This window comes from Podarcis liolepis, assembly GCF_965112155.1.
Source record: "Podarcis liolepis genome assembly, chromosome: 1".
In the NCBI taxonomy this organism is placed as follows: Eukaryota; Metazoa; Chordata; class Lepidosauria; order Squamata; family Lacertidae; genus Podarcis; species Podarcis liolepis.
The window spans coordinates 54197677-54223969 of record NC_139554.1 but is presented as its reverse complement, the minus strand read 5'-3'; the positions used below and the strand labels follow the sequence as shown (position 1 = coordinate 54223969).

General features: G+C 42.0%; 1 protein-coding gene across 3 annotated transcripts in view; it reads right to left on the bottom strand.

Moving 5' to 3' along the window:
- LRRC4C (leucine rich repeat containing 4C) overlaps positions 1-26293 on the bottom strand; it is a 614900-nt gene that overhangs the window by 533139 nt on the left and 55468 nt on the right. The gene's annotated exons all lie outside the window — the stretch shown is intronic.

Here is a 26293-nt window from a genome sequence, read left to right as displayed (position 1 = left end):
AGGGGGCGTAATAAATTCCAATTTGGAAGCAATAACAACTGCAAATATCAATCACATTAACTTGATTGATTTCCATTTCAGACACGGGATGAATAAGTGAACAATGGCAATTTTCACTCCCATTTCCATTTTTGTCAGAATTTCCCAATTCTCCTATACCTGGGGTACTCATCTATACCTCAGATTGGAAAGGTGGCACCTGGACTAGTGTTGCTTAGAGTAGGTCAACTGGGAGCATAAATGACAACACTTGACAAGAAAAGGCACAGGTTTTTTGTCACCCCCCCCCCATTTTTCATTCGGCTGTGGACTAAAAACGGTACCGACAAGTCTCTGCCTCGCAAACTGGAAATTATTGGGAAAGAATTTCTGCATTAAGACTCTATTGATGTCCTGACAATGTAGTCAATTTCTTAGTAGTATACAGACATCCAATCAAATATAACAGAAGAAACCCCACGTTGCTTTCTAAACATCCTGTGAAATTCATACTTAGGATAATTAAGTACAGTGGTACCTTGGGTTACAGACGCTTCAGGTTACAGATGCTTCAGGTTACACACTCTGCTAACCCAGAAATAGTACCTCGGGTTAAGAACTTTGCTTCAGGATGAGAACAGAAATCGTGCTCCGGTGGCGCGGTGACAGCGGGAGGCCCCATTAGCTAAAGTGGTGCTTCAGGTTAAGGACAGTTTCAGGTTAAGAACAGACCTCCAGAACATATTAAGCTCTTAACCCGAGGTACCACTGTAGAAGTTTTAAAAGAGAGAGAAAGGGGAAGTTGTTGTTGTTTCCAATTTTGCATCTTTCCTCCAAATATTCCAAGAAAATGCATAGCATCACAGAACAAAATGTAACATCAAGAATGCAAAATCTTGGTTCCTCTGAACTCTAAACACAGAACATTTTCCAGCTGATGACATAGCATCATAGGATGTCCTACTATTTCTTTCAGAGGTAGTGGGGGCACAGAAGGACAGAGCAGCAGCTATATCATAAGTAGGCACTGGCGCAGTCTGACTGCCAGGCTTCCTGCACTTGCAGAGAGCTGTCGTCTGTCAGCCTTGGCAGCTTGTGGAGGATCAGCAGCAGGTGCAGCAACAGGCTGCTGAAGTGTACCAAGCAGCCTGAGCTCAAGGGTTCTTCTCTGTTGTTGTTTTCTGTTTTTAAACTCCTGCTGGGAAATTCAAATACTCCAACTCCCACTTATGGCTTGCCTTTGTTTTGCATTAGGATGGCCCTAGATGCAGTTCTGACCCTTGAAATACAATGATGTGGAGGCTGGCTCTGCTCTCAGAAATCAATGATCACTTTGCACCAGTGTTTTCCCCACTGCAATTACTTTGAAAGACACAAAGTTATCACCTAGGGAAGGGATCCTTTCACACGCTTTAGCTTTTTAACTGATTGCCAGTTCTTATTTGCCACGAGACCTCAGGGTATTACAGTAGGATACCAATCAAAATAAACTTTGTTCCCTCAAATCTGGTTGTCTGGACATTTATTTATTTTTGGAAACCCATTTACAGTTTGGGTGAGATCCACTTTCACTGACAGCTCCGGGTCAGGTCTTTTCTGCTGCCCAAGTCATTCTAGTCCGGGTGCACCACTAACAAGTCCAAAGGGGCCCTCATGTACTGCCCTGAAGTCCACAAAGCAAGGCAGAGGCTGATGATGGAGACTGCCAGCCCATTTAAAGGGCTCACTATGCTGCCTGGACCTGCTATGCTGCCTAGCCCTGTGAGATGCGGAAGCCCCAAAAAATCTCTAGTGCAGGAAGAGGCCTTGCCTCTATCCTGACTATGGCAGCAACTGCACCACCCTGCTATCTGGCTACCGCTCATCTGAAGGCAACCCTGTTTTGGGATGTGTGATGTTCTGTTGTATTGTTGTTGTGTTTTTGTATACCCTGTTGGAAAACCCAGAGTGGCTGGGTTGACCCAGTCAGATGGACAGGGTACAAATTTTTTTTTACCACCACCACCATCATTACTACTACAGGGCTGTTATTTCTCCAGTTACCTCTTTGGTATAGTCAGTTCTAGTGCCATGGTGATGCATCATTTCCAGCTGCAAGCTCAGAGCTGGTAAACCAAATCACCTGTACATTCCCCTGCTTATTCTTGCACCCCCCTTTCCACCAATTTCCAATGATTTAAAATACAGTGGTACCTCGGGTTAAGTACTTAATTCGTTCCAGAGGTCCGTTCTTAACCTGAAACTCTTCTTAAGCTGAAGCAGTGGCGTAGCGTGAGTTGTCAGCACCCAGGGCAATGCAAGTAATTTGCGCCCCCCCCAACCCCTAACCTGCGAGTTGCCGCTGGCGCTGCCGCCCAAACGATGCCGCTTGCCCGGAGGAGGAGGGGGGCAGAGAGGCGAGGAAAATGCAACATGGCCCAGCAGCTGCAGCAGCAGCGGCGGAGGCGGGGCTGTGAGGAGGGGCTGCCTGGTGCGTCCTCCGCGGCGAGCGCTGAGAGCCGCTGCCTGCCGGGCGCCTTCAGCCCGGACGCGCGCACAGCTCGTCGGTTCCGTGAGACATGCGGCTCTGCTACAGCCTGCGCCCGAGGCTCTTCGGCGACTCCGGAGGCAGCGAGCGCGCCCCCCAGATGTTGCGCCCGGTGCGGCCTGCCCCCCTTGCACCCCCCACGCTACGCCACTGAGCTGAAGCACCAATTTAGCTAATGGGGCTTCCTGCTGCCACCGCGCCACCGGAGCATGATTTTTGTTCTCACCCTGAAGCAAAGTTCTTAACCCGAGGTACTATTTCTGGGTTAGCGGAGTCTGTAACCTGAAGCGTCTGCAACTTGAAGCATATGTAACCCGAGGTACCACTGTACAGCAAAACACAAACCGCATTAGACAATTCCATCTATGCACGTTAGAAAAGGACCCAATGCAGACCAGTTCATGTTGGTTCTCAGATCTGACTCTCCTAGTTTTCCTCCCAAGGCTGCTATGACTACAGCCATGTTCTAGAATAAAAACCTGTTTTCATTGCTGTACAATTTACCAGCATGTACAATATACAAAACTCTGAATCAGAGGTGCTCAGGTCCTGCTTGGCCCTTGTGAGAAAATGATGCTGGATTAGATGGGTGATTGGCCTGATCCAGCACACTCTTCTTATGTTCTTGGAGGTGGGAAGGATGTTAACAGAGGCAATAGACTGATATAAGGAACAGAAGGGGCAATGGAAGAAAAAAGTACTTTGAGGACAGTTCCCCTACTTTTTGTTGTTTTTTGATGCCTACATACAAATAGTAGAGACACATACCAAAGTATTAGCTTCTGTGCAAAACATTAACCTCAGGCACAGGCAAACACAGAGTACTTGAATGCTGAAAATGCTTACAGCGAAAATGCCTACAGAGTGTAAATATTTACATTTACAAATGCAACACACTTCCAAAATGGTGCAAACAAGTGGTAGTCACAAAAGTAAGGAAGCAAATGTGCCGGCATTGCTTTGAGATAAGGCAGAAAACTCAGCATGGACTTAAAAGGTAAAGGTAAAGGTACCCCTGCCCGTACGGGCCAGTCTTGACAGACTCTAGGGTTGTGTGCTCATCTCGCTCAAGAGGCCGGGAGCCGGCGCTGTCCGAAGACACTTCCGGGTCATGTGGCCAGCGTGACGAAGCTGCTCCGGCGAACCAGCACCAGAGCAGCACACGGAAACGCTGTTTACCTTCCCGCTATAAAGCGATACCTATTTATCTACTTGCACTTAAGGGTGCTTTCGAACTGCTAGGTGGGCAGGAGCTGGGACCGAACGACGGGAGCTCACCCCGCCACGGGGATTCGAACCTCCGACCATGCAATCGGCAAGTCCTAGGCACTGAGGTTTTACCCACAGTGCCACCCGCGCCCCATACAGCTTGGACTTGCTGTTCCTTAAATTGAAATGGGAAGAGATGCTTAGGGCTCTTTAGCACTATTACTGCAAGACAACACATTCATTATATTAGAGGGGATTAAATAATAATAATAATAATAATAATAATAATAATAATAATAATAATAATAATTTATATCCCACCCTCCCCAGCCAAAGCCGGGCTCAGAGCAGCTAACATCAAATGTATAACACATTAACATAAAATCAGAAAATCAATTAAAATACACCCTCAAATCAGATCAGGATCAGAATAAAATCCAATCAGATGGCAACCCGCAGATTAGGGTTGGGGACCTTAAATGCTCACCAGGCCCAACTGTTTGTGCTGAACTTATATGGGCCTGTGAGAAAAATTGGGAGGAAAATTGGGAGAAAAATATGAGGAAAGGATGTGAGGCCCAAACTACATGTGACTTTATATTAGGAGCCATTTTCATTAGCCTCATCTCTTTGGATAAGGCAACTCTAGAAACTTCAGTGCTGCATCCCATCTATTCAATCCAGGGGCATGCAGAACTCCCCGCATTTCCCCATTTATATTTGCATTTAAATCCTATTTTGTCCCATTTTACAGTCATTTTTATTGATTCATTAATTTCTGTTTCCCACCCTTCGTTTCAATAAATGATCAAGCCAGTCTTATGCTATGTTTGATTATTTCCATCCAAACAACTTAATATTTACACACATTCCAACCTTCCAAGGTCAATTTCTTTTAAAAAGAGGAATTTTCAAATGTACAGTCTAACTAAATTGCATAAAGGTTTCCACTCTATTAGTTTCACTGCTCTCTTGCTTTCACTCTTCCTGTGACCTTTCCCTGACTTCTTGTCTATTTCTTTAATGCAAAACAATGACTTCATAAGCAGAGCTCTGCTGGATCAGGCTGAAAACCCATCTAGTCATATATTCCGACTAATCAGATGCTTATGAGAAACTAGAAAGCAGGACCAAAATGGCTAAAAATGAGTGAATGAACACAATTTTGTTTTTATTTATTCAAATAAAAATGAATGAACAAATGGGGGGCTGTTTGACAGTGGACACCCTTGGAAGGTGGAATCTCCTTAATTTGGAAATTTTTTAATGGAGGTTGGATAGCCATATGTCTTGGATGCGTTAGCCAAGACTCCTACATTGTAGGATGTTGGACTAGACGACCCTTAGGGTCCTTTCCAGCTCTACAAATATATGATTCTATGATCAAGGATTGGAAACCTGCCACACTTCAGTTGTTGTTGGATTACAACTCTTATCATCCCCAAGCATTTGTCCTCTCCGCTGGAGCTGATGGGAATTGGAGTCCAATAACAGCTGGAGGGTCACAGGTTCCCCATTCCTGCTAGAGAGGTTACCAAACACACAAGGCAAATCTCATGTTCTTAAATTGCCTTTTGAAATGAACTCTAATGGCTGAAGTATGCCAATATGCCACATCTCCATTGCTTAATAGCATTGTGCTGGGTTTGTGCACAAAGACTGACTAGAGAACAGATTTCTAATGTTAAATCCTTGTGTTTTTTATTATCTCTGCTCTCTCAAGACAGTAAACAAAAAATAAGAACTTATGACTCTAAAACCAACCTCAAACCCAGATTGTCAAAATTAGACTGAGCTTGTTTGTCCTTTGGCTTTAACAAGGGTAACTACACATGTAATTCTCCCATAATTTGATATTTAAACATGTTCAGAAGGAACCAAACCTATCAGGCTTTCTAATCCTCAAGGGAAAATTCTCTGTGGAGAAAATGAATCAAATGAAAGGCATGGAAAACAGATGAATTTCTAAAGTCAGATACACACAGAGAGAAGGCTAGAGGCTTGGTGAAGGGGGGGGGCAGAATGCATTATCAAGACTCTCGGAGCTGCTGATTTTGGTTTTCAAACCAGGGCATTTTCATTAACAAACAGGACACGTTGGGGGCTTTATGAAAACATTTTCTTCTATTTGCAGGAGGGAGAAGTCAAGTTATCATGGATTCCCCTCCAGTGAATGAACCAAGTCATTAAAGTGACATTTGCATTGAAAGGCTTTTCACTGGGCTTTTTGTCAGGCTTTTCAAACAGGAATGGAATGAAATGAATGGGGCCAGCTTACAAGTGATGCCTTGTTGAATATATGTGGGAGCAAACAGCCACCATTGTGGGCGCAGGTGGGAAAGAAAAATGAATGGACAATGAGGGTTGCTGAGAGGGACAATCTCATTATTGATGGACTCTGTGTGTAGCTTTAATGAGGTTTAGGAGGAAAGCAAGGACCCAACATAAGATGAGCTTTCCTTCTATTTTCAAACATAAAAATCTGTAACAGTAGAACTGCTGAAAGAACTAAAAATGCATTGTAGTTGCTGAAGTATGATACTTTGGATGAAGGCCGGATTTTCCTCTTAGGGTGTGAAGCGGTGTTATGGAAGAGCTAATTCATTTTGGAGCAGTTCCACTTAAGCCAATACCAATGGCCCAGAACAGGCCTGAAGCCAGAATAACAGACAATAAGAGCCAGATTGGGGCTGTGGGTGGGGGAAGGAATGCCTCACCCAAAGAACTTGAAAGAGCACACAATTGTATAAAATGTGTATATGCTAATTTATATGTATAGGTGTGACTTTTCAAATAATTAAATCCAAAAACATCTCACCATACTAGGTGACCAGTTTGCCTGCCTAGGTGCCAAGTGTTGATGGGAAAGTTCAAGGCTCATATTCTTTCCTTCTTCAGGTTTATCATCTTTAAGCCAGACTTGGCCAGAGAGCCCCTTAAAAACAGCACTGACCTCCAGCAACCCATCAAATTGAGGACTGTCATCTGCAGATCAGGACTCATTGCCAATGTAAATTGCCATGCAAGTTATGCCTGCTGAAATTCCCCTTTCTACACAGATATTAATGGCATTCTCTTTTCCATCTTATCACCCTAAATTGAGAATTGTAGTCATAGTCTGTTCAGAGAACCAGATTCCCCAACATGTGGGCAGCCACGGGAATGCAAACACAGTGACAAGCTAGCCTGTAGACCATGTGCTATCAACTGGGCATCTATGGGTGCACATGTATCTGCACAGGCATTCCTTGGCGTTCAGACTGCATCTTGGGGAAGCAGCCAAGGTAGAGAACACAAATATTCGCCTTAAGTGAGTGGTCCCTCCTATGACAGCTCCTGGAAAATATTGTTAGTTTTTCTTTGTTGGGCAATGAAAAGCTGCAGAACATCACAAACCAAACTAATAATCAAACAAGAAGAAAACGGCTGCTGATGTCTCAACAGTATCACTGGAGCCGAATTTCTCTTTCAGAAGTGACGGCTCCATAAACAATAATATTCTGTTCTCTTCCTTTATTTTTCACGGTGGCGGCAGCATGACCATTGTGCTTTCATGTGCCTCACTGACAATCTTTTTCATATCTCCTCTCCAAACCTCTTTCTTGCCTACCCTCCTTGTTTCCTCTGTCCTGCTGCTTCTGGCCTTATGACTGAATGCACTGATTAATTCACTAGGCAGCACTTTCAACTGAAGGTTTTGTTGCCATTTGTAACATTTGCTACCTGCTGTCTCCTGTGCTTTAACCCCACAAAGTACTTTTGTGATATGCTTTTCAAAGCAGTAACTGTCCTCTTGTTTCAACCTTTTAAGACAGACACACAGCATCTACTTGTCTACTGAGGAAAAAACATAGTCTATCTTTAGCCTTATCAAACTCATGTTTTTCTTCCCTCAGGTGTATTCTGCAATATGTCACTGATGCAATAACAATAGTGTGTTAGTGGTGGATTTATATTGGACTATCCATACACCATTGTATTTTATGGGTGCATTAAAATGTGGGGATTATTGCATTCATTTTCCTGGTTATAATGCCAGCACTTCTTTCCTAGTTCCTAATATTCCTTTCACACTTAATTACCTGATGCATTGTGGAACTGTGGTTTTTTGATCAATATACTGCCATGTCTCCCTGAATTTCATTCATACCAGTGGCCATTGCATGACACAACAGTGACCATTATTGGACATGCTATCACCATTTATGCAAACAGGTACCTTTGTTCCCTCATGGTTCACCCATAAAAATGGTGGGGAAAGAACTTGAAATTCTACGCCTTGAATTTCATCAGATGGCATGATCCATAAAAGCAATGGGGAAGTTTTGTTGAGGGTAAAATTGCTTGCATCCACTGGGATCTTGACTCTGCTGTTAGAGCAGATTAATCTCAAGGGGTGTCTAGAGCGATGTCCAGTCCTGTTTTGGTGGATGCATTTCAGTTGGTGAGGCTAGATGTTGTGAACAAGGTGTTTGGATTGATCAGGGCAACCACTTGAACTCTGGAGCCCTGCCCCTCTTGGCTGATAAAAACTAGCAGGAAAGATACAGCTGACTGGGCCAGGGAGGTGATTAATGTTTCCTTGTGAGAATGAGTCCTCCATGCCTGCTTTAAGTAGGCAGTAGTAAGACCACTTCTTAAGAAACCCTCCATGGATTCAGAATATGAAAGTAATTACCAGAAGGTGAATAATCGCCCCATCTAGGGCAAAGTTATTGGGTGGTTATCATGAACCAGATCCAGGTGCTCTTTGAGGAAACTGATTTCTAGATTCATTTCAATCAGGCTTTTGGCACAGAAACTGCTTTGGTCACCCTGCATTATGACGTCTGTCACGAAAGAGACAGAAAATGCGTTCCTGTTAATTCTTCTTCACTTCTTAGCAGCTTCTGATATCATCAGTGCTTGTTTTGATCTATAAAGCCTTCAACAGTTCAGGACAGCAATACTCCAAGGACCGCCTCTCATCCAACTCAGAGCTGTGATCATCCTCTGAGGCCCTTCTTTGTGTGCCTCCTTCACAAGAGGTCTGGGAATGGATCTTTGCCCTGGTGATTCCCTGTTTGTGGAATGCTCTCCCCAGGGAGGCTTGCCTGGTACCTTCATTACATATATTTAGGTGCCAGGCAAAAACATTCCTCTCTCCTAGACCTTTGGCGAATTAATCAGCCTCAGGCCTTTTAAACTGGGGGGAGGAGTTGTTGTTTTGCTTCCTATTTTGTTATATATTTTTGTGATTTTATACTGTAAACTGCCCTGTGACCCTAATAGTAAGGGAGATATATAAATTTAATAATTAAAAAAATATTATGACTGGGCCATTGAGTAAGCCCCTTTTCAATAGGCTGCATAAGTGGAACTGCCAAGCTGATCATGAAGGGACTCAAAATGGACACGAAATGGCGCTCTCTGTTAACATCATAGAATAACACATTTATTATGATGTAAGTTTCTGCAGGCTAGAGTCCAATTCACCAGACACAACTGACAGATTGAGCTCTAGTCCATGAAAGCTTATGCTGTAATAAATTTGTTAAATTATTCCCAAGTGACTGTGAATAAACAGCCATGGACTATTAAGCACACAGCAAGACAAATGCTCTATTCCATAAATATCTAGAGATGCTCACAATAAGGAAAAGTAAAACAAAAAACAACAACAGATAATGTTATATTATGGTAGCATTTGTTAGTGGGCTCAGTAAAGTGTCTTCAGGATTAGGCAGAGAAAGGGAGGCTGTATTTACCCAAGTTCCCACTTAAACGTTGTTATAAACCATAATCTGTCAGTGCATCTTTTAGTAAGGACTCCTGTTATTCATAGGGAATAAAGCTAGTTCTGTTACTGAGTAATAAATTGGCATAAAATATCAGATTTCAACCAACCATATTTCCCCTTTTGCCTGAAATCATATTATTCCAGAATTTGTCCTTGACAACAAATAAAGTGAGACAATAACAATCATTCCAGCTGAAGTAACAAGCTTCTCTGGAGCTTGAAAATGCAAGCAGCACCCATCAGCATCTTCTCCTAAGTGAGTCAGACAGTTCTGGCAGACATTTTGCATCATTAACTTTACAGGTTGCCATACTTGCAAGGCTTTTCCCTTTTCCCACCACCCTTATATGGGTGGGGGCAGATCCAATTTATTACATTTTAGCACTACAGGGTTTGCATTCAGCAATGTAAAAACTACTTATGATTCGGAACAGAACTATGTCTTTGGACCTGTTCCTGCACAATTTGTAATCATTACTCTACTGCACCATTTGCAGTTTCATGCATGTCTCGTGACCTGTGCTGGTATCAGTACCCTGTGTGCCTGCTCATAACTTTGTCATTTACTTGGTTGGAGGAACAGAAGTGATGTGGCTACAACCAGAGATTTCTCAATCTGAACATATCCCGTGCAACCACCCTCCCAAAAACCAGTGACCTGCAACCACTGGTGTAAATGGTCTGCTACAATTTCACTCCAAAAATGAACAGCAGCTGCATCACTACAAATGGTTTGTGTGGAAGGACCCATCCATATCAGGAGCTAATTTTTTGAACATTTAATAAATAAATTCTGGCAACTAGATAAAGTTGCTTTGATTTCTAGCACCAGTTCTGTTTCTGTTCAAGAGAATTCAGAGTTAAGCAGGAGCTAATATTTTTCCTCATCCCTATATATCAGTTCCATTTTTGTTTACCTTAGCTTTTCCTCTCTCCATTTGAATTACATTTGAGCTTGGAAAGGTGAAAAGGTTAGACCAAATGGTTTGACCCTAGAGTTGGCTCAAAGCTGTAGGAGGAAATTACTGAAAAGGCTTTCGATAGTTTCCTGTTCTTGGACATTTTTTTTGCTGCCTCGAGGCAACTGAAATATTAAAAGGGGAATAGTCTAGCTGCATCTCATAGCGTGTTTACCAGTCGATAGACATCTAAGCAGTTGTACTACAAAAGCTCCACAGTGAATTAGTCCAACGAAGGAGCAGAGCAGAGCTCAGGTTCATTCCTTGCATTCACCACCTATCCCCTGAACTGCTTTTGAGTGCTACTGTGAGGATTTCAGAACATTTCCTCTCTTGCATCTGCTGCAGCAATGGAAAGCATGTTCACAGTCATGTTTTGTCTCTCTTACCATCCCCTGCACCCGTTTGAGGCAAGGCTCATCCATATGAAACCAAACAGTTTGGAAGCCAGGTTCCTAAAAGTATGCTAGTTCCACCACCCACTATTGCTGTTTGTCTCCTTCTATCTCACGGAAGTCCATTGTCCGTGGAATCTCCTCACATAATATAGAACCCTGAAAATCATCAATATGAGGAGGGAGAGTTTGAAGTGATTCAAAATTCTTTAGGGGTGGGGTAATGGGGGAGGTCAGGGGAACTGCAACAGCATCTTCACACCCACTCTTATTTTTGAAGTGTTCATTCTTTCATTTATAAATTTGTATTCCACTTTTCTTTAGAAAAATTAAGTAAAGCTATCTACAACATAAAATTCATATAAACACATCAGTTGCAAAAAACTGCTTTAAAAAAAAAGAACCACTTCATTACATACCATGAATAAAACCAATAAAAAGTATTCAAGTACAAGCAAGGGGAAACTTCATTTCCCCATACTTCAGTGATGACATTCGTTTTAGGGGCTGAGGGCTGGTTTCCGGGGGGGGGGGGATGGAGTTGACAGAAACCCATTTGGACCATCAACTTTTTAAGGGGGGTGTCCTTCCTAAATCATTCTCAGTTTTCCACCTCCCCACCCCCCAAAAAATATCCCTTTGACTCAGCCCTAAGTAAAACAAAAAGATGTATGAAGGTGATGCTGGGAATCTGGTTAGTGTGGCTGTATTTTGCATATCAATAAATCTAACGCTGCGCTCCATCACAATTAAGAAAAAGCCTGGTAGCCAATCGAGAATGTTCATAATATATCACAGCAGACATGGCACCATAACATTCTCTCAGATTACATTGTCAATCATCATATCTAAGAAGGGCAGGAAACCTATTGCCTACAGTGGCCTTGTCAGTGCACTGATCCCAAGGACTATTTATGAGCTGCAGAGGCCAAGAGCAGAAGAAGATAAAATAGAGCAAGTACTTAATCAGGTCAAAAGCAAAAGACCTCATTAAATCTTTCTCCCCTGCTTTTACTTGCAAGAGAATGCATTCTGGGGGTGAATGGGAGAGACTCGGGGTGTCTTCTTAATTAAAAAGTGTGTCTTTATTATTAATACCATTAATAAAAGTTAGGGATAGTTGTAGGTTTCTCATCCCACAGACTTGCCACTGCTTAAGACAGAGATTGAGACACTCAAGCATGGATAGTAAGGGTGCTGGTATGTGGCCCTTCAGCCTTCTCTGTCTTGGTCATGGAACTCTCCCCAGGCTATACACCCATCCCAGTTACACTTCTCATTTACTCCAATTTACCTGGTTAGAGGCTGCATCACACTCAATGTTTAACTAGCTGGCTGGAGGGATTCCAGCATCTAGGATAGAAGAGGTCAAGAATCACTCCCTCTAATAGTGAACTTGGGTGGCAAATGATTGCAGCCAAAACAGGATAGCTAATAAACAAAACAGATTCATTTGCATCCTTAGGGGAACCCCAAGGCATGCAGAAGTCCAGCAAGTATGGGGGGGGGAGTAAGTGGGCATCCCACCTCCAACCCCAACGCCTCATGATAGGTGAGAATCCTCAGTAGCCATGGAAGGCTGGATGTCTGTTGTAGAGAAACAGAAAATTGGGAGGGGAGAAGGAATGGAGTGTACTATTCTGGAAGAATGGACATATCTGGATGGAATCTCAAAGAGGCGAACTCTACATTGAAACGCTTTGTTGCTGTTCCTACTGTTTTGACTGAAACAAACAGTCCTCTGCTACAACTTTCCCTTACAACATGGCACATAACGGGAATTGAAAAGACGGTTCATTTTCCTGAGTCTTGAGTTGACACAGAAAAAACCCCATCTTCCATTTATTCTTTTAGAGGAACTCATATCATTTTTCATTTTTGTAAAGTGAACTGGGTAGAATTTGCCCATCTCTACCATGCAAGCAAGGTATTTCATTCGTTCTCACCAAGCATTCTCATGATACTGTATTTCAAACCTTTTCTAATACAGATTAAACCAAGTACATTATCCTCTCTCACACCTACATCTGAACATGGTGGAGGAGAATTGCTTTTCTATGACAGTTCATGCAACCACATGAAATTCTTACATAAAAATCAATGAAATGGAAGGACCAAAATGGCATTAACTCACACACATCTCAAGACGGAATTTTTCATGTGCCAATTTTTTGCAGGTTTTATCTGGATAATTCAAGCCATGGGATAGCACCCAAAAAATTGTTTGACTTCTGGCTGTGCAATGAAACTTTCACACCCTCTCCTCATGCTCACTCAACCTCTAAGTCTGGAGGGGTTTCCCCTCCACCCAGGGTGCGTAGACTCGGGGACCGTGGGGGGGGGGGGGGAGAGCAGAAGCAAATTCTGTTGCACAAACAGGAATCTTTCACCAACATTATGTATATGACCCATGGTATGCCACAAGCAGAGAACAGAATTAAAGAAGAAGAATGACCTCCAAATTCTCTCGAGGACAAAGTGAACTGAGCAAGCTACATGTCACTCAGAAGCAGAAAGAGAAGTGGGGGTTAATAAGAGGGGCATTTTTTTTCTTTCTCTCAAAATATAATGAATAAGAAGATCTGGATGCCATGGAAAAATCCATCCACTGCTTTAACAAGTAGGCTTTATTTTTGTTTCTTGTGAAATATTCATGGCATATTAAAGCTGATCTTCAGTTTTTGTTTTCTTCTCCACAGGCTAATTTTCTTCTCTCCCCACAAACAAACATTCACAATTGTTCATTAGATGGCTTCTGGTTTATTGCTACAAAGTGAAGAAATGAGGAGGCAAGTATGCCTTGCCCCCACCCCCGCCGCCCCATTTGCTCAAACTGCTTAAAAACACAATAAATTTTTAATTACTTATTTCAGTCATTTAAAATTACTTCTCTCAAAAACTGCTGTCCTTACAAGACAGCGGGCAAATGAAAAGCAAAGAAAGGGAAAGAAAGAGCTAGGGTCATGTAGCCACAATTAGTTTTTGTTTTACCAATTTGCACCCCTGTTCAGTCTGAAGAACAAGCAAATATAAATTCAGATAGTGACTTCATTTTCAAATAGGTTTCAAAGTGGGAAGGTGGTCACCTGAATGATGAGTTATTACTTTAGGTTTCCAAATGAAAACACTTTTAAAAATAGTGTCACCATTTAAAAAAAAATAAAAAATATATAAAACTAGAATATTGGCCTGCAGTATGGCCCACCCCAACTAAGGAAGGCACATATCTGATAGTTAAGTCTTTATTGACCAAAGAAGCACTTACAGAAGCTCACTCACTGCTCTGGACACACACACACACACACACAGACAGACAGACATGCTCTAGCCACTAAGCAACTGTCCCTCACAGATCTGTCCCCTGCAGAGCAGTTGCCACAACAATGAGACTGCCACCCCTCTGTCAGCTTATATACCCTTCCTTGATGGGTCGTGTGCTTGCAACACGAGACTTCTGCATGGAAGCCGTAGCTGCTCATCCTGCTTCAAACCCTACCTGGTTATAGGAGAAAGTGGAGCAGGTGATGGTGGGGAGTCTATTGACCCATCTGTTGCCTGAACAGCATATTCTTCTTTTGCCACATCCTGACACCTTCTTCCGTCTCGGACTGCCCTGACTCTCCCTCCTCCCCCTGCCCTGGCTCCTGCCTTGTAGGCAGCATCAACCACCATAAATTGCTGGCCACCTCTTTTGCCCCCTGCCTCCACCATACTGTCAGTCCATGTGAGAGTAGAAGCTTCAGAAGGTTTCCCACATTTTCGCTCCTGCTTTGCAGTGGCTCTGAATCTCCTTCATGCTTGACCATCCACTCTGCTCCTGTGGCCCCGAGAGATGTTTTGATTCAATGGCTTTTCTACATCACTGGCAGCAATGGATTGGGTTCCAGGTCTGGGCAGGGCTAAACCCTAATGACTCTGCTCAGCAAATTTCCAGATTGGATTATCCTGGTTTTGTACCAAACAGCACAGTTCAAAAACGATCCCTCATCCAGACAGCTTGGATCCAGACATGTCCAAACTACAGTGGCACCTCAGGTTAAGTACTTAATTCGTTCCAGAGGTCCATACTTAACCTGAAACTGTTCTTAACCTAAAGGACCACTTTAGCTAATGGGGCCTGCTGTTGCTGCCACGCCGCCAAAGCACGATTTCTGTTCTCATCCTGAAGCAAAGTACTTAACCCGAGGTAATATTTATGGCTTAGTAGAGTCTGTAACCTGAAGCACATGTAACCTGAAGCGTATGTAACCTGAGGTACCACTGTACCTCACTTCAACAGAAGAATGTAGCATATGCTTTTACACCAGGGGTGGCTAACCTTTTTTGTCCTGAGCATCACAGACACCCTTTGCCAGTCATCCGGAGGCCACTTCACACTCTTGTGTGCAGGTGGGCTCACAGAAGACAAACACACAGTTCTCCCCTCATCAAGTAATTATTGGAAGTCAGCTGAGGAGGGAAGTTATTGCCTCTTTGCCATTTGTCAACCTTTTTTTGGGGGGTAGGAATATTTGGGGGGGGGTTATTGGGTTGTTGGTTTTGTTTTGATTTTATGTATTTGATATTTTATGTGAACCACCCTGAGACCTTTGGGTATAGGGCAGTATAGAAAACAAACAAACAAACAAACAAACAAACAAATAAATAAATGTTTGGGGGCCTGGATGAGGCCCCTGAACTGGAGGTTAGGTGCCCCTGCTTTGGGCTACCCTCTGAGATTAAACCATGGGGCTCTTAAATCATACCAGATATTCTGTATCAGAGCTGATACAGTACATTTTTGCAGTAGGCTGAAAAGAATGGCAATCAGTACTCCAAAGAGTTACTATTATATTATTAGTAAAGAATGAATAAATGAGAAATTTACACGGAGCAACAACAACAGGAATGGCCCGGATCATCAAACTGACTTATTTCTATACAGACTCGTCTTGCATATGCATGGATAATGAAACCATAGTGCTCATGTCCTGTCCCACATAGCTAAAAGAAGACTGTTTTCATGTAATATGCACACACCAGGAGGAATATCCAAACATAAATAATACATGTGGCTGTGTACCACCACCTCACTCCTTCAGCTTTCTGGGATCAGCTGGGCAGGACCTGTGGTCAAGTCAGTTATATTCAGTATTCCTTAAGACAAGAGTGGCATATGAATAGCTTTGCTGGTATGGCAGAGACACATGGGACTAATTATATCTTATTAGAAATTCTTATGTTTTCTAACCTGAAATGTGGTATAAGAAATACGTCTTAGGCTGAGATACTGGTAATTCTAGTGCATGTATCCCACAACCTTGCCTATGAAATGTTAATTCCCTTTGTGTGGGTTTGAAATAATGAGAGGGTTGCAAAGGAAAACCTGCCAGCCTTGAATAAAACATGCCAAATGCTTTAAGTTAGCATCAGGTGGTTTTGTAAAAACAATGCACAATTTGCATGATCAAGAATAACAATTCTTCTAAATGTCTTGAAATCTCAACACAAGCACTAAGGCAATCCTTTAATTTCTCTTTGATTTATTGGTGGAATGAGGTGGGCAGGTAGAAGAACCAGCAAGCGATCTTTCTGATTGTTCGGTGACTGTCTCTCTGACTAATTTCTGATGCATAATAATATCATGAATAGATGCTTCCTGGAAACATCTGAAATCTGGATCAAGCCAGTAGTACTGTTTTGAATCTTTGTGATACTCAGTTTAACGCTGTGCCGAAAATTTCTTTGGCACTCTACCATTCTCTACCACGTAATGAAGAGGCAAGACCCGGCTACCTTGTAGTACAAAGTATGGGTTGAACTACATTTTATTATTTACATGGATCTTTTCAGAGGGAAAATAGCAGTGCAGGAATCTCACCAAATTTGAACTACCTTGGACAACTGTATTCTGGCAAGAAGCAGGACTAGCCATGTCTCCTGCACCTGAGCTATACTATTAAGGTCAGTAGGAAGCCTTTCCTGCCTCAACAGCTCCTGATGCCCTGGGTTAGGCAGGTCAACCTCAAAGATGTTCAGTATACAGCCCACAGAATACCACGACCCTGAGCAGCTGGCCTCTGGGCAGACTGATCACCCAGAAAGTTGATGAACTGTTCTTATCTTTACCAGCACCATTTTCCACTTATTTCAGCCAAGATATGATGAGTTTGACCTATTTAACTGCAACCTCCTCCTAACGGCAGCCAATGACACCCAGCATAGATTAGGTGAAAAAGAACCTGCCCCCGTCCCCAGAAAAAAAATATTTACATAGCCCCCAAGCAACTGGTAAAAACGTGTACTGCACCTGAAGTTTAACTGGGTTTTGGAAATTGGGTTGGAAAGGGTGACAGAACATGAGCTTAAATAGTCCCACAGTCCCAGCACCTTACTTTTGGTATACAATAATTGTGTACCAAAGAATTGATGCTTTTGAATTATGGTCCTGGATGAGACTCTTGAGAGTCTCATGGACTGCAAGAAGATCAAACCTCTTCATTCTTAAGGAAATCAGCCCTGAGTGCTCACTGGAAGGACAGATAGTGAAGTTGAGACTCCAGTACTTTGGCCACCTCATGAGAAGAGAAGACTCCCTGGAAAAGCCCCTGATGTTGGGAAAGATGGAGGGCACAAGGAGAAGGGGATGACAGAGGATGAGATGGTTGGACAGTGTTCTTGAAGCTACCAGCATGAGTTTGACCAAACTGTGGGAGGCAGTGGAAGACAGGAGTGCCTGGTGTGCTCTTGTCCATGGGGTCACGAAGAGTCGGACACGACTAAACGACTAAACAACAATAGTTCTTTTCTCAGTAAATCAACTTTCAGATATGAAACCAACCAAAGAACCAACTTTGAGATATGAAACTGACATTTCCTGGGTGAGGCATCTGACTGCAAGACATAAATTGAGAATTCTGTATCTCTGTGTTTGCTAACATAAAGCCGTGAAGTAGTTAAAGGGAATGATAAAAGGTGTTTTCATGACATTTCACAGTATGAATTGACCCTGCTCCTGACTTTTACAGAAATGAAAGGCTGCAATTTACATTCTGTACTTTACTGTATAATTTGTTTTCCCAGAGCTACATTAATCTACTATCTGTTAGCTGATGGTATGCAACCAGTTGCAAATGCTAATTGGAAATGTGTGCTTCATTTGTCAGTGTGTGACAATGAGCAAGCTAGAAAATATTTCTGGCGGGGTGGCAGTTGGTTGTAGAATTCATCATTGTTCTTCTGGGTTTGTGTTGCTGTTCCTATTTGTTTTCATTGTCCTTTTACCGGAATGCTGTTTACCAGAAAAAAGAGGAGTCTCTTCCATTCTGTTCCTCAGTCCTTGGCACAGGACATGTTCCAAGGGGAAATCGTTGCTTTGCTAAAGACATAAAGGCACACTAAGATTATTATACCTCTAGAGGGATAAAGGAATGATAAGAAATGAGAACCAACCAAGTATATCTAATCCCTCGGAGGTGAATTTACCTTCATGATAACCACACTGCCTTGAGTGCCTTTGTTATCATCTGTATGTAAAAATACACAAGGCGACAAACAGATTTCAATTTTTGAAAGCACATGGAGCTGTTTAAAAATGGCAATAAAGCTGCAGGAAGGGAAGCCATTCTGATGAGCTGGCTCCCACAATTCATTGTTTTTCAGGGGAGGAAATCCACTAATGGTCCATACTCTTACCTGAGATAGGGTCATCACTCTGCATTCTATTTGGGATGTTTGCTTATAGCAGGAGGAGGAGTGGGAGAAAAGGGAGACAGAAGAGATAGTAGGGAGAGGGGGGGAAAGGCAGCGGGGGACAAGGATCAAAATATATGGTGAAATAAAATAAAATAAAAGTGGACTCCATGTTACATGTACTTTGGGTTTGGTTCTGATACTGAATATTTTTGCTGTGGCTTAACAGCTCATCTTAACTATGCAGCTTTTCCATATGAGAGATGTTGCAGTCATGGAAAGATAGCAAAATCCACATGGAAATTATTATTATTATTATTATTATTATTATTATTATTATTATTATTACCCGCCCATCTGGGCAGTTTCCAACAAAATATTAAAATACAATAGTCTGTTAAACATTAAAAGCTTCCCTAAAAAGGGCTGCCTTCAGATGTCTTCTAAGAGTCTGGTAGTTGTTATTCTCTTTGACATCTGGTGGGAGGGCGATCCACAGGGCAGGTGCCACTACCAAGAAGGCCCTCTGCCTGGTTCCCTGTAACTTGGCTTCTTGCAGAGAGGGAACCTCAGAGCTGGACCTCACTGTCCAGGTGGAACAATGGGGTGGAGATGCTCCTTCAGGGGGCAATGTAGTACTCTGAGACCCCCATGCTAGAAATGTTGTTGTTGGCATCCATCTGTCATGAGAGGTAATGGAGTGCATGCCTGAGGATGAAAACCACTGGAGAATCACAGTACCTGCTGTGGCTGCAGAGACGAGTAACTCGGAACTGCTGCCTCCCACATTGTTTTTGCTATGTTAGCAGTACCAAAGTGACCTCCCCTGGGCACAAGCCTGGGCAGTGTGTATTGAGATTTTGGGCTGGCCAGAAGACAAGTCTCCCCCCCCCCCCACTTGGCCTTGCTAATGTGGTCCAAAGGAAAGCAGAGCAATACATTTGGCAACAGCTTGGCTGCCAGAGTTGCTGGAAGGAGACGATGCCATCCAACCATCTTAGGGACTCCGCTCTGGATTTGTGTAGTGTTTACTGCTTAGCCTTTTCTTCTCTCAAATATGATATTAATAATATTTAAGTTAGTGAAGAAGCAAATAGGGGGTTCTTCAAAATATCAAATATTACAGACATTTAAGTCAGGATTTGCTACTGAGGAAAGAATGAAAACTTCAGGACAAACTCTTATATGGAATGCTAAGAAAAGTCCCTACAGGAATTGTTTCCTGGAATTCTATCGTTGTTGTTGTTGCTGTTGTTGTTAGTTTTCAGTTATACAGTGATACCTCGGGTTAAGTACTTAATTCGTTCCGGAGGTCCGTACTTAACCTGAAACTGTTCTTAACCTGAAGCACCACTTTAGCTAATGGGGCCTCCCACTGCTACCGCGCCGCCGGAGCATGATTTCTGTTCTTATCTTGAAGCAAAGTTCTGAACCTGAAGCACTATTTCTGGGTTAACGGAGTGTGTAACCTGAAGCATATGTAACCCAAGGTACCACTGTATACTCATTTCATTTTCTGTTCTTATATAGCAGTTCTTTTGGACTTCCAACCCAACATTCCATGACAGTTCCTTGTACATCTTAATTAGCTGCCTATACACTAATACAGGCATAGGCAAACTCGGCCCTCCACATGTTTTGGGACTACAATTCCCATCATCCCTGACCACTGGTCCTGTTAGCTAGGGATGATGGGAGTTGTAGTCCCAACACATCTGGAGGGCTGAGTTTGCCTATGCCTGCAATGATACCTTCACTTTATTTTCAACCTTTTCATGTCCTTTATAGTGTCACTGCTGGTCAGAAGGTATCCCCTACCTGGAATTTGTATTTAAGATCAAACGTTTGTAAATATTCCCCTAAATACTTCCACTCCCTCATCGTCTGTTTATCATCTACATTTCTTATTTTGGATGTCATACTCAGCTCAGCATATTCAATCAATATATTTAACCACTGTTCTTTCCCTAGGGTCTCTCTTTGTTTCCAGCATCTAGTGTATACTATCCTTGCAGCTGCTGTTGCATATAAGAATAAGTTATGGGCTTCTTCTTCTTCTTCTTCTTCTTCTTCTTCTTCTTCTTCTTCTTCGTATCTCATTCCCAATTATGGCAGGAAGGAACACTTCCAGTTTCTTAGGAAATGTATATATTTTTTATCTTGTTGAACACCATTTCCCAAAATTCCTTTGCCCAATTGCATTTCCGCCATAAGTGAATAAATGTACCGTCAGCTTCTAGACATTTCCAACAGAGTTTTGCATATTTTAAAATACATTTTGCCTAATCTGTATTGCATTTTTTTGCATATTTTCTCTTATTTGGAAACATGCAGAGAAGTTTATTGTGTGGCTCCATAATTTTCCCAACTTGTCAATTTCAACATTATGCCCAATGTCAATGGCCCACTAAATCATTGCCTCATTTATAAGTTCATCTTTAGTTTCCCATTCTAGCAATAGCTATATATATTAGTGATTAGTTTTTTTATTAGGCCCCAGAATCACTTTTTCAAATTCTGAACTTTCTTGAATAAATCCTCTTTATCTTTTTTGAACTTCTCCTTTGTTTGGAAATATTGAAACCAATCAGGTATCCAATTAGAAATCTCCTGCCTGTCTCTTAGTCTTATATTATCCTCTTGGTATTCAAGGAGATCTTTATACTTTCCCCAAATCCTATCCATAGTTCACCTTTTTACTACAACTGCTTCCTTTCTAAAATGTCTTTGTGTCCAAACCTTAAATAAACTTCTTCTGAGCACATGGTTAAAGAAACCCTTGTGAAGTCTGTTTTTTTCATACCATCCAAACGCATGCCACCCGTGAATCAGATCAGCCCACTCTAAATCCAAAACATTTGCATCTTTCAGTTCTATCCATTCCTTCATCCAGTTTAAGCAAGATGTTTCATAATAAAGTTTCAAATCCAGGAGAGCAACCTCCCCTCCTTTGTTTGTCATCTATTATTTTATATTTGATCCTTGGTTGTTGTTTTTGCCATATAAATTTCTGTATGTCTTTTTTCCCCATTGTGCAAAGGTTTAGATATTACAGGTATGCCCTGAGAATGCCCTGAGAATTGGGGCACCAAATGAGACCAACCCAACCTCCCCTAGACATGGCCCTAAATCCATTTTGGTCTGGGGTTAATGTTTGATGATAAAAAAACTAATAGCAACAACACTGAATTAAATGTTTGGGGGTGGGGGGGAGGTGCAGTGTCTCCATCCTCCTGTCCCAACCAAGAGCAGCAGTGTTAAATTCTGTGGGGTGCTGCTTTGCAAGTGGCTTCCCTACAGATAAGGTGCTCATGAAGCAGGCTCCCTGTACCCTGCAGAACTGAATCAACAGCAGGTGAGCAGAGGATTAGGTCCTGTGACATGCTGATTTAGATGTTGGGGTACTGGGCAGGACGTAGGCAGGCATAAGGCAGGAAGAAGGAAAAATTGAGTGGGAAAGCTGCTTGCACAGGAACACCCTGAACCCCACATCCAAGGGCGAGCCCCCTGCACCTGCTTCTGAAGGCATCCCCCAACATTTTTGCTTTTCTCTGGGAAGATGCACCAGGCCCAGTAGATCCCTCCTAGGGATCCTCCTAGACCTTTTTCCTGTTTCTCCTGTCTGACTTCTCCTTCTTTCTGTTCGACGCCTGCCTCTGCTTCCTTGCCCAGTCTGGCTCAGCCCAACCCACAGTAATCTCGGGCTGTCTCCACCTGAGTTGGGCAAAGCCTGTATTCCCCTTCCCCAGAATTGGCCTGATTCTGTGGTCTGGGATTCAGCTAAATCTGGCACAGCACTACTGAGAATGGAAAGTGGAAGCCTCTTTCATTAAGGAAGAACACTTGCAAAAATGGAAGACAGATTTTGCCACAACAATATTATTATTATTATTATTATTATTATTATTATTATTATTATTATTATTATTATTATTAAAGTGGCTTATACCCAGAGGTCTCAGGGTGGTTCACAGAACAAAATCAAAATATAAAACCACAAAATATATAATCAAAATAAAAACAAAAACCCAATAAGTCCCCTCCCCCAAAGACCACATTTTAAAAGAGCATAGGATATCAAATTGGAGGTCAAGTAAAAAGGACTCTGTTGGGTTTTAAGCAAGTAGGCCGGCTTCTTAAACAGTGAGGCAACTGAGTGAACATTTCTAGCCTTGAAAACTAACATTTACTACAGGATTTTTAAAAAAGGTGTTATCAAGTGAAGATAGGGGAAAGGAAATGAAGGTGGGCATGGGGACTTGTATGTGTATTAATGAATATTCATCTTCTCATTTATTATCATGTTTACAGCCAAAACTGCCAAGCAAATTGTATTCTACTTTGAGTCCCAAGGGGATTTTTGTCTCCACAGTCTGGACTGGTACCAAAATAAAGCACATTAAAAAGAGAGATACGGCAAAGAAGGTTTTTAATGTTTAATGTGCTGTAGACAAAATGCTTATCATCATGGCCAGTGGGGAAAGGGCAGCAAATGAATCAAGGCCCACATAACGCTGGTGTGTCACAAACTCATAATCATTTGAGGAAAATGAGAAGTGTTTTGGAACACTGCTAGGAGGGTGGGGGGAAGAAGCCCACCAAGAGCATATTCCTAAGAGCATGAAGTAAACATATGCCACAGTTCATTCCATCTTCCAAGAGCTTGAATCAGTGACAGCTGCATCCTGTTTTGCTGCTATTAATAAGAGCAATAAAATTTATATCCTACCCAAGTAGGAGACTGATTTCACTCCATTTTGATTAATACACAGAGTTTAGCATTGTTTATCTTCTTGTTTGTTTGCTTATAGATCGCTTAATGCAGAAATAGCCTTCTAAGCGATTTACAATGTATAAAAACTGCCTGTATGTATATGTGTGTGTTCTACAATTTAGAATAAAACAATCCCATTAAAACCATAAAGTAATTAAAACAGGAGGCTCAGGTTGAGAGATCAAGGGAATGCCTGTGTGAAGAAGTCGAACATCAAGAGCTGGCAGAATGCGAATAAGGATAGGGCCTCTGGAATTTCAGCAGGGAGTACATTTGGTGCCCCTAGTGAAAAAGCCCACCTCTGCATTATCTTTGCCATTCAAAGGACGCTTCAAACAATTCAGATGATCAAACAGACATAGGTTGAACAAATGGCGACAGAGTAGCCTTTAAGCTGACACTTTTGGAACATCCATTTTAACTCAATGAACCTATAGCGCAGATTCACTTGATTTGGACATAAAACTTATTTTGAAAAGTTTGGTCAAGACAATGGTGTTAAACTGATAAGCTTGGGATTTCCCCATCACAAATACAGATTTCATCCACTGGTGCTCACAAGCAGACCTGTGTCATCACAGATCAGGGGTCCCTGTGGAGCTCAGTGCATTTATTCATAGCTCTCTCCCTTTGCCCACAAAAATTATTGGAGTCAGAAAGAGAGAGATAATTATAAGGTGAAGATGAACAGCCTAATCCAGTGCCTTGAATCACCTCATTTTTCTGCATTATTCATATTTCTTGGCTGAGTTCAGCAAATGCAGGCTGAATGCTAATGTTTGTGATGCTTTGCTGCCTGCCTGCTTCCACCATATTTCTCTCCAGAGAGATATCTCCAGCGAGTACCTATCCCCATAGCTCACAATTTAAGAGTTTTACAACATACATCACCAGCTTTCATTTATTCCCGTCTTTTCCTCTATACTTTAGAACTATTGCTCTCAAAGGATTGGGGAGGGGAATCTTGTTTCTATGTAGGGATCTTTCAGTTTCTCATTTTCCCAATCTTAAGCTCAGTTTGCCACATTTCCACATCAGTCTATGTTGTTCTTGTTGTTGCTTTTAAGTCCTTGTGAAAATTTATCACCAAATTTGCACAGTATAGCCGTTTTGAAAGCATTTCCGCCAATATAATGTTTTCTTGTCTGTTATTTTCACTAATGAATGCATTTGTATGCACAGTGTCCCCCAATACATGTGTTTGTGGACATATGTTTTGGTTGGCCCTTAGGCAAGGAAATAATAATAATAATAATAATAATAATAATAATAATGGGAGAACCGCACCACAAAATTCAGAGAAATGTGAATTTAGGTTAGCTATGTTTCAGTTTTTAATCTAAAAGTCTGCACAGGTCTGTTTAGTTGTATTAAACTAAATGTATTAAACAGGCCCATTTAGTTGTATTTGTGGCTCAGCACGAAAACCATACAGGTGCTCCTAAATAATCGCATCTGAAACACGGAGATACTACTCCCAGCTCCTTAAATATCACTATTGTAACATATGTTATTATTATATTCACAAGACTCATAAAATCAATTCTCTGGGTGCCATACAAATAAAAAGAGAAGAAAAAACGTAATAAAACTACAATAAACTAAGGGTGACACCCAATGATGATATGACAGGCTTTTGCCGATCCATAAGAATGGACCTGTTGTTACTGAATTCCTGTTTTTAAAATGCTGTTTTTACTAAGTTTTATGTTCTAGCTCTGTTTTATGATGGTTGTTTTATTGCTTTTATGTTGTATTTTTCTATACTGCTTGGAGCTTCTTAAGTATTAAGTGGTTTAGAAGTGCCTTTAAATATATAAATTAAATGAAATTGTGCAATGGAAATCTTCACCCAGTCCCTCGTGCACCCCTAAAATCTGTTCCATGGGGTCCCCAATGTGTGTGAGTAGCTGGTAGGAAGAGAGGAAGGAGAAGACTTGTTGCACAGGTGCACCCGCTTTCACGCCACATTGTATCTCACCCCTAAGGCGACAACCAGCATAAAGACTCGGGTACAAAGTGGCAAAATAAAACCAAAAGAATAAAATCTATATATAGCATGGAGCCAAAAGAGACATCAAATGCATGAGGAACTTAAAACCAAATTTTAAAAGAGCTGGAGCAGTGGCGGATCTTGGGGTCTCAAATTTCAGTGGCCAGAATTCGGCATCCCTCTGCCTCATTCTAAATCATGGTTGCAGTGTTCCCAGTGGGGCCCCTGAGGCTGCATGCCCAGTGCAACCAAACCAGTTGTGCTCCCCTAACTCTGCCTCTGTCTGGAGAACCAAAAAGTATTTAACTGGCACTGGGGAAAAATACCGACATGCACACCAGACCTGCAGTCCATAGCTGGAAATATGCAGGAGGCACCATTAAAAACACCATCTTTCTCATGCTCACCCTCTAAGCTTTAGTTTGAGGGAGCACACAGAGAAGGTCCTCTGTAGGTGACCTTAGGGTATGGGTAAGTATATATGAGAGGCAGTGCTCTGTAAAGTACTGAGATCCCAACCCATATAGCACTTTATAGGTCATAACCAGCATGTGAAATATCTCGTTGCTCAAGCATGATTATCAGTACCTGTGATTTGCTAGTGAAGGCTCCTGCAACCTGGATTGTCAAAACACTCTGAAGAAACTAACATCAAGGCCAATGTTTCCCTAAACGGTCTATGTACCCATGAGTAGAGAATAATTTTCTGTCACTTATTAGAAACAGGCCTATAAGCAACCAAAACTTTGAATTACAAAATATATGGATCAGAAGCCAAAATATCATGAATCAGTTGAAGGAGTGGGGGGGACTAGAAAGTCAATCTATGGCAGCTGAAGACTGAGCCTCAGGCTAGGAATGGAATGATATGAAGGTGAGAAAGAATGAAAAATCTGTAATAAGATTTCAAGATTGTAGGGGTGGGGGTTTTTTGGCAAATTTACTGAGATGATGCATAATTTCATGCCATCTGAGAAAAAACTCTTAAAGTTATTTTCTCCTCCCTT